The following is a 7,500-nucleotide window of genomic DNA, read 5'->3' on the forward strand; positions in this document are numbered from 1 at the left end:
GTGCTGATGGTGGTAGTTATGTAAATAGCGTGAAGTGTAATGTGGAGATCATTAGCTGTATGAATGTCTGGTGAAAAGCCTGTGATGATTAGAGAGATGAGCTGCAGTGGAAGACGGGTCTCTCCAGCGTAAGACGGGTCTCTCCTGCTCATTCATCTTCCCTCATCAGATCAAATCAAATCAAAGCTTCCAGATATACATCAATATTTTAAACCCAAGACGCACACAAACATAAACACATAAAATACACATGCATGCTTGAGTGCCAAGGTACGCACGCACGCACGCACGCACGCACGCACGCACGCACGCACGCACGCACGCACGCACGCACGCACGCACGCACGCACGCACGCACGCACGCACGCACGCACGCACGCACGCACGCACGCACGCACGCACGCACGCACACACACACACACACACACACACACACACACACACACACACACACACACACACACGCCCTCCACAGAGGCCCCTCCAGCAACGGCAAATAATGCAAGCAAGATCTCAAGCTGATCGGACTGGTTTTAATCCACTCGGATCGATCGTCACACATGTCTGCTTTCTGGCTCAGCCAAGGCAGAGGACACTAAACCCAAGCACATATATGATGCATTATGTGCACAGATTAATAACATTTACTCTTAAAATACCCAAGTGCCTCAGTGGAACGTGGCTTTAGTATTAGCAAACAAACCAAGCAAACTAACTGATCCTCTCCATCTCTCTCTCTCTCTCTCTCTCTCTCTCTCTCTCTCTCTCTCTCTCTCTCTCTCTCTATCTATCTATCGCTCTGTCTCTCTTCCCAAGTGCACACAAAAAACTGGATGATGGCAGAAAATCTAAATGTAAATCAGACAGGGAACAGACAGATCCCTAAGTTCTATAGACTTCAACAATCAGCCATGACCAAGTCAAACATCTTCTGGCGAGTGGGCCTGGCATTTCCAACTTCCTGTTCCAACACTCATTTGGACGCAAGCAGCAGTAGGGGCCAGTTATCCCAATCAACAGACCAGTTATCCCAATCAACAGACCAGTTATCCCAATCAACAGACCAGTCATCCCAATCAACAGACCAGTCATCCCAATCAACAGACCAGTCATCCCAATCAACAGACCAGTTATCCCAATCAACAGACCTGTTATCCCAATCAACAGACCAGTTATCCCAATCAACAGACCAGTTATCCCAATCAACAGACCAGTTATCCCAATCAACAGACCAGTCATCCCAATCAACAGACCAGTTATCCCAATCAACAGACCAGTTATCCCAATCAACAGACCAGTCATCCCAATCAACAGACCAGTTATCCCAATCAACAGACCAGTTATCCCAATCAACAGACCTGTTATCCCAATCAACAGACCAGTTATCCCAATCAACAGACCTGTTATCCCAATCAACAGACCTGTTATACCAATCAACAGACCTGTTATCCCAATCAACAGACCAGTTATCCCAATCAACAGACCTGTTATCCCAATCAACAGACCAGTTATCCCAATCAACAGACCTGTTATCCCAATCAACAGACCAGTTATCCTAATCAACAGACCAGTTATCCCAATCAACAGACCTGTTATCCCAATCAACAGACCTGTTATCCCAATCCCACTTTGCTCTTTTGTAATATCTTGTCCACTCATATAATCTGTAATGCAGATGTACTTCAGATAATAGATGGTTGTTACTTTCAGTAATACTCTGACAGGCACTAGTGGGCCAGCTCAGGGGTCCTGAGTAATACTCTGACAGGCACTAGTGGGCCAGCTCAGGGGTCTTGGGGCAAGGCAGTGAGTACCACACATTGACTCGAGAAGTAATTCAGGAAGTTGTGACACTTCAGGGCCACCGTAATTGATCCCAATGTGGAGATCACCCCAGCGTAGTGCACAGTATTACCATCAGACATCCCAGATCCCACATACTGCTAAACATTCAGGCTCTGAACAGCGACAGAGTGAATCCCATCCTTGCCCCACTTCCATTTACCCTTGAAAAATGTGGCACTTCTATTCCTAAGAGTTTCCACTGAATAAAAAGATGAGAATCTCATGAATAGCACTGCTGGGGCAGTGTGGACCATACTAAATGGTACGCCCCAGAGCACCAGAGCAGGGTATAAGCAGATATGCTGATATGTATCATAAACAAGGACACAATAAGGACATCGTGATGAGGTGGGTTCTGGGAATAAAGAAAAAGAAGGCCCATAACCGCGCACGTGTGTGTGCATGTGTAGCTGGCAGGGTGTGTGTGAGTCAGACTGTAGCTTAACTAGAAATGGTACTCAGCCAGAACAGACCTCCACCCCTAAACACAGACCACCCCTAAACACAGACCTCCACCCCTAAACACAGCCCTGAACACAGACCTCCACCCCTGAACACAGACCTCCACCCCTAAACACAGACATCCACCCCTGAACACAGACCTCCCACAGACCTCCACCCCTGAACACAGACCTCCACCCCTAAACACAGACCTCCACCCCTGAACACAGACCTCCACCCCTGAACACAGACCTCCACACAGACCTCCACCCCTGAACACAGACCTCCCACAGACCTCCAGCCCTGAACACAGACCTCCACCCCTAAACACAGACCTCCACCCCTGAGCACAGACCTCCACCCCTGAACACAGACCTCCACCCCTAAACACAGACCTCTACCCCTGAACACAGACCTCCACCCCTAAACACAGACCTCCACCCCTGAACACAGACCTCCACCCCTGAACACAGACCTCCACACAGACCTCCACCCCTGAACACAGACCTCCCACAGACCTCCAGCCCTGAACACAGACCTCCACCCCTAAACACAGACCTCCACCCCTGAGCACAGACCTCCACCCCTAAACACAGACCTCCACCCCTAAACACAGACCTCCACCCCTAAACACAGACCTCCCACAGACCTCCCCCCCTTAACACAGACCTCCACCCCTGAACACAGACCTCCACCCCTGAACACAGACCTCCACCCCTGAGCACAGACCTCCACCCCTAAACACAGACCTCCACCCCTAAACACAGACCTCCACCCCTGAACACAGACCTCCACCCCTGAACACAGACCTCCACCCCTAAACACAGACCTCCACCCCTGAACACAGACCTCCACCCCTGAACACAGACCTCCACCCCTGAACACAGACCTCCACACAGACCTCCGCCCCTTCCATTGAATCCCTTCTAAGATGGACCATGCTACACTCTTCAGATGGACCATGCTACTCTTCTAACGAGTTAAGATGGACCATGCTACACTCTTCTAACGAGTTCAGTGAAAATCAGTCCAGTAGTTTTTTCGTAACGCTGCTAACAGGCAAACACACGAACAAAAACACACGCACACACAAACACACGCCACCGAGAACATGACCTCTTGGCTAGTCTCTCCAGACTCTAATAACATGACCTCTTGGCTAGTCTCTCCAGACTCTAATAACATGACCTCCTGGCTAGTCTCTCCAGACTCTAATAACATGACCTCTTGGCTAGTCTCTCCAGACTCTAATATTATGTAGACTTCATGCACTGTAGAGGCTGGGCCACGTCGCCGCCCAAGCTGGTGTTCTGAGGGCGTATCCACGGGTCAGAACTTAAAGAGTGACAGGTCGTAGCAGCAAATGAGAGACGCTAGCCCAGGTTAGATGGGTGGGGCATATCTATGGATGGGAACACCTGATCCCGAGTCGTTACTGATTGGTGTCGCTGGGATTCCAGGGCTACCAATGAATTGGCAGAATTTGACCAGACCCAGAGAGATCTGCAGCATGTAATAACGTACAGTAGTTAGCGTCGCTTACGTAGTGGATCAGAGAAATAACTCTCATGGGCGTTGAGACGACCTCTCGCCCTGCACTGTCGCTGGGTCTCTCGCCCTGCACTGTCGCTGGGTCTCTCGCCCTGCACTGTCGCTGGGGTGGAGGTAATAAGAGAGGAATAAGTCTTATAGTAGCCCTGCGTAAGAAGAGTAGCCCTGATAACGTGTGTGCGTGAGCACATGAGAGGAGAGGACAGAAGAGGAGAGAGAGGTGACAGAAGGAGCAAAGGGCAGAGGAAAGGAGGTGAGAGGACAGAAGAGGGGAGAGAGGAGAGAGAAGGAGCAAAGGGCAGAGGAGCGGAGGTGAGAGGACAGAAGAGGGGAGAGAGGAGAGAGAAGGAGCAAAGGGCAGAGGAGCGGAGGTGAGAGGACAGAAGAGGGGAGAGAGCAGAGAGAAGGAGCAAAGGGCAGAGGAGCGGAGGTGAGAGGACAGAAGAGGGGAGAGAGGAGAGAGAAGGAGCAAAGGGCAGAGGAGCGGAGGTGAGAGGCCCAGCTGGTGGAGGTGTGATGATGAGATGGGTGGACAGGACAGAGGGGGGTGTGGGGAGGGGAGGCGCATGTTTCACACCATGTGGGTTTTATTCTAATTGGATGTCAGGGCTCACTGTGTGTGTGTGTGTGTGTGTGTGTGTGTTTGTGTTAGTGTGTGAATGTTTGTGTGTGTGTATGTTGTGTGTGTGTGTGTTTGTGTGTGTGTATGTTTGTTTGTGTGTGTGTATGTGTGTGTGGATGTATGTTTCTGTGTGTGTGTGTGTGTGTGTGTTTGTGTGTGTGTGTGAATGTTTGTGTGTGTGTGTGTGTGTGTATGTTGTGTGTGTGTGTGTGTGTGTGTGTGTGTGTGTGTGTGTGTGTGTGTGTGTGTCACAGCCTGCAGATGTGAGCAGCAGCATAGTAAAGGCAGCGGGGCTCTTAATGGGACTTAATAGGAGGGAGAGAGGAGAGAAACAGAGAGATGGGCTTGTTTCCTGTAATTAGACATCTGCAATAAGACCAGAGAACCAGAGAACCAGAGAACCAGAGCACCAGAGAACCAGAGCACCAGAGCACCAGAGAACCAGAGAACCAGAGAACCAGATCACCAGAGAACCAGAGCACCAGAGAACCAGAGAACCAGAGCACCAGAGCACCAGAGAACCAGAGCACCAGAGAACCAGAGCACCAGAGAACCAGAGCACCAGAGCACCAGAGAACCAGAGAACCAGAGAACCAGAGCACCAGAGAACCAGAGAACCAGAGCACCAGAGCACCAGAGAACCAGAGCACCAGAGAACCAGAGCACCAGAGAACCAGAGAACCAGAGCACCAGAGAACCAGAGCACCAGAGCACCAGAGAACCAGAGAACCAGAGCACCAGAGAACCAGAGCACCAGAGAACCAGATCACCAGAGAACCAGAGCACCAGAGCACCAGAGAACCAGAGCACCAGAGAACCAGAGCACCAGAGCACCAGAGAACCAGAGCACCAGAGCACCAGAGAACCAGAGCACCAGAGAACCAGAGCACCAGAGAACCAGAGCACCAGAGCACCAGAGAACCAGAGCACCAGAGAACCAGAGAACCAGAGAACCAGAGCACCAGAGAACCAGAGCACCAGAGAACCAGAGCACCAGAGAACCAGAGAACCAGAGCACCAGAGAACCAGAGCACCAGAGCACCAGAGAACCAGAGCACCAGAGAACCAGAGCACCAGAGAACCAGAGCACCAGAGCACCAGAGAACCAGAGCACCAGAGCACCAGAGAACCAGAGAACCAGAGCACCAGAGAACCAGAGAACCAGAGAACCAGAGCACCAGAGAACCAGAGCACCAGAGCACCAGAGAACCAAAGCACCAGAGAACCAGAGAACCAGAGAACCAGAGCACCAGAGCACCAGAGCACCAGAGAACCAGAGCACCAGAGAACCAGAGCACCAGAGAACCAGAGAACCAGAGAACCAGAGCACCAGAGAACCAGAGAACCAGAGCACCAGAGAACCAGAGAACCAGAGCACCAGAGAACCAGAGCACCAGAGAACCAGAGAACCAGAGAACCAGAGAACCAGAGCACCAGAGAACCAGAGCACCAGAGAACCAGAGCACCAGAGAACCAGAGCACCAGGCACGTCTCCTCACTGAACAGGTGGCGGAGACGAGTGTTAGAGTGTGTGTGTGTGTGTGTGTGTGTGTGTGTGTGTGTGTGTGTTAATTAACTGGGCCGCATGCCTACAGACCAATGAGGTAATGTGTCACGCCACATGACGACCAGCACCTCTAGCAGCGGCGCCCACGGACTCTGGCGAACAGAACAGACGGGTCCAGTCTGTGATGGAGCGCTGGGCCCCGCCCCGCCGCGCCCCGCCCCCTGCCCCGCCCCTGCCTGAGTCCGGCCCGGTCTGAGTCCGGCCCGGTCTGGACTCAGGTTCGTCACACTGCCAGCCGGCGTCTCAAAACACACGTCTGCCAATCATGTTTAACGGCGAGCGTCTGTGCCGGGCGGAGAGGGACGCGTGTGAGCGAGCGTGTCAGCTGACCTATACTCATTTCCTGCTCCAAATGTCACTCAATGAATATGAATGAAGGAGCTGTCTGGCAGACGAGATCTGGCTCCCTGATTGGCAGCTGGTAACGGGGAAGCGGCTTCTTACCCAGAATTCTCCTGGGCCTGGAGGAACGAGTGACGCGGAGCGGAAAGAGGCATGAGATAAAGAAATATCACCTGCCCACGCGACGGACGAGACACAACGATGGAATCAGATCGTCAAAGGCTGACGTCCGTCACGCAGGGAGAGGAGGACATGGAGGAGAGGAGAGGAGGACATGGAGGAGAGGAGACATGGAGGAGAGGAGACATGGAGGAGAGGAGACATGGAGGAGAGGAGAGGAGACATGGAGGAGAGGAGAGGAGACATGGAGGAGAGGAGGACATGGAGGAGAGGAGGACATGGAGGAGAGGAGACATGGAGGAGAGGAGACGAGAGGAGACATGGAGGAGAGGAGACATGGAGGAGAGGAGAGGAGACATGGAGGAGAGGAGAGGAGACATGGAGGAGAGGAGACATGGAGGAGAGGAGGACATGGAGGAGAGGAGAGGAGACATGGAGGAGAGGAGACATGGAGGAGAGGAGGACATGGAGGAGAGGAGACATGGAGGAGAGGAGACATGGAGGAGAGGAGACATGGAGGAGAGGAGAGGAGACATGGAGGAGAGGAGGACATGGAGGAGAGGAGGACATGGAGGAGAGGAGAGGAGACATGGAGGAGAGGAGAGGAGACATGGAGGAGAGGAGGACATGGAGGAGAGGAGGACATGGAGGAGAGGAGAGGAGACATGGAGGAGAGGAGGACATGGAGGAGAGGAGACATGGAGGAGAGGAGAGGAGACATGGAGGAGAGGAGACATGGAGGAGAGGAGAGGAGACATGGAGGAGAGGAGACATGGAGGAGAGGAGACATGGAGGAGAGGAGGACATGGAGGAGAGGAGACATGGAGGAGAGGAGGACATGGAGGAGAGGAGAGGATACATGGAGGAGAGGAGACATGGAGGAGAGGAGACATGGAGGAGAGGAGAGGAGACATGGAGGAGAGGAGGACATGTAGGAGAGGAGAGGAGACATGGAGGAGAGGAGAGGAGACATGGAGGAGAGGAGAGGAGACATGGAGGAGAGGAGGACATG

At 52.6% G+C, this 7,500-nt stretch overlaps 1 protein-coding gene across 1 annotated transcript in view; it reads right to left on the reverse strand.

The window, feature by feature from the left end:
* Window positions 1-7,500, reverse strand: part of uxs1 (UDP-glucuronate decarboxylase 1) — a 70,860-nt gene that overhangs the window by 12,448 nt on the left and 50,912 nt on the right. The gene's annotated exons all lie outside the window — the stretch shown is intronic.

Source organism: Borostomias antarcticus (genome assembly GCF_949987555.1).
Source record: "Borostomias antarcticus genome assembly, chromosome: 17".
In the NCBI taxonomy this organism is placed as follows: Eukaryota; Metazoa; Chordata; class Actinopteri; order Stomiiformes; family Stomiidae; genus Borostomias; species Borostomias antarcticus.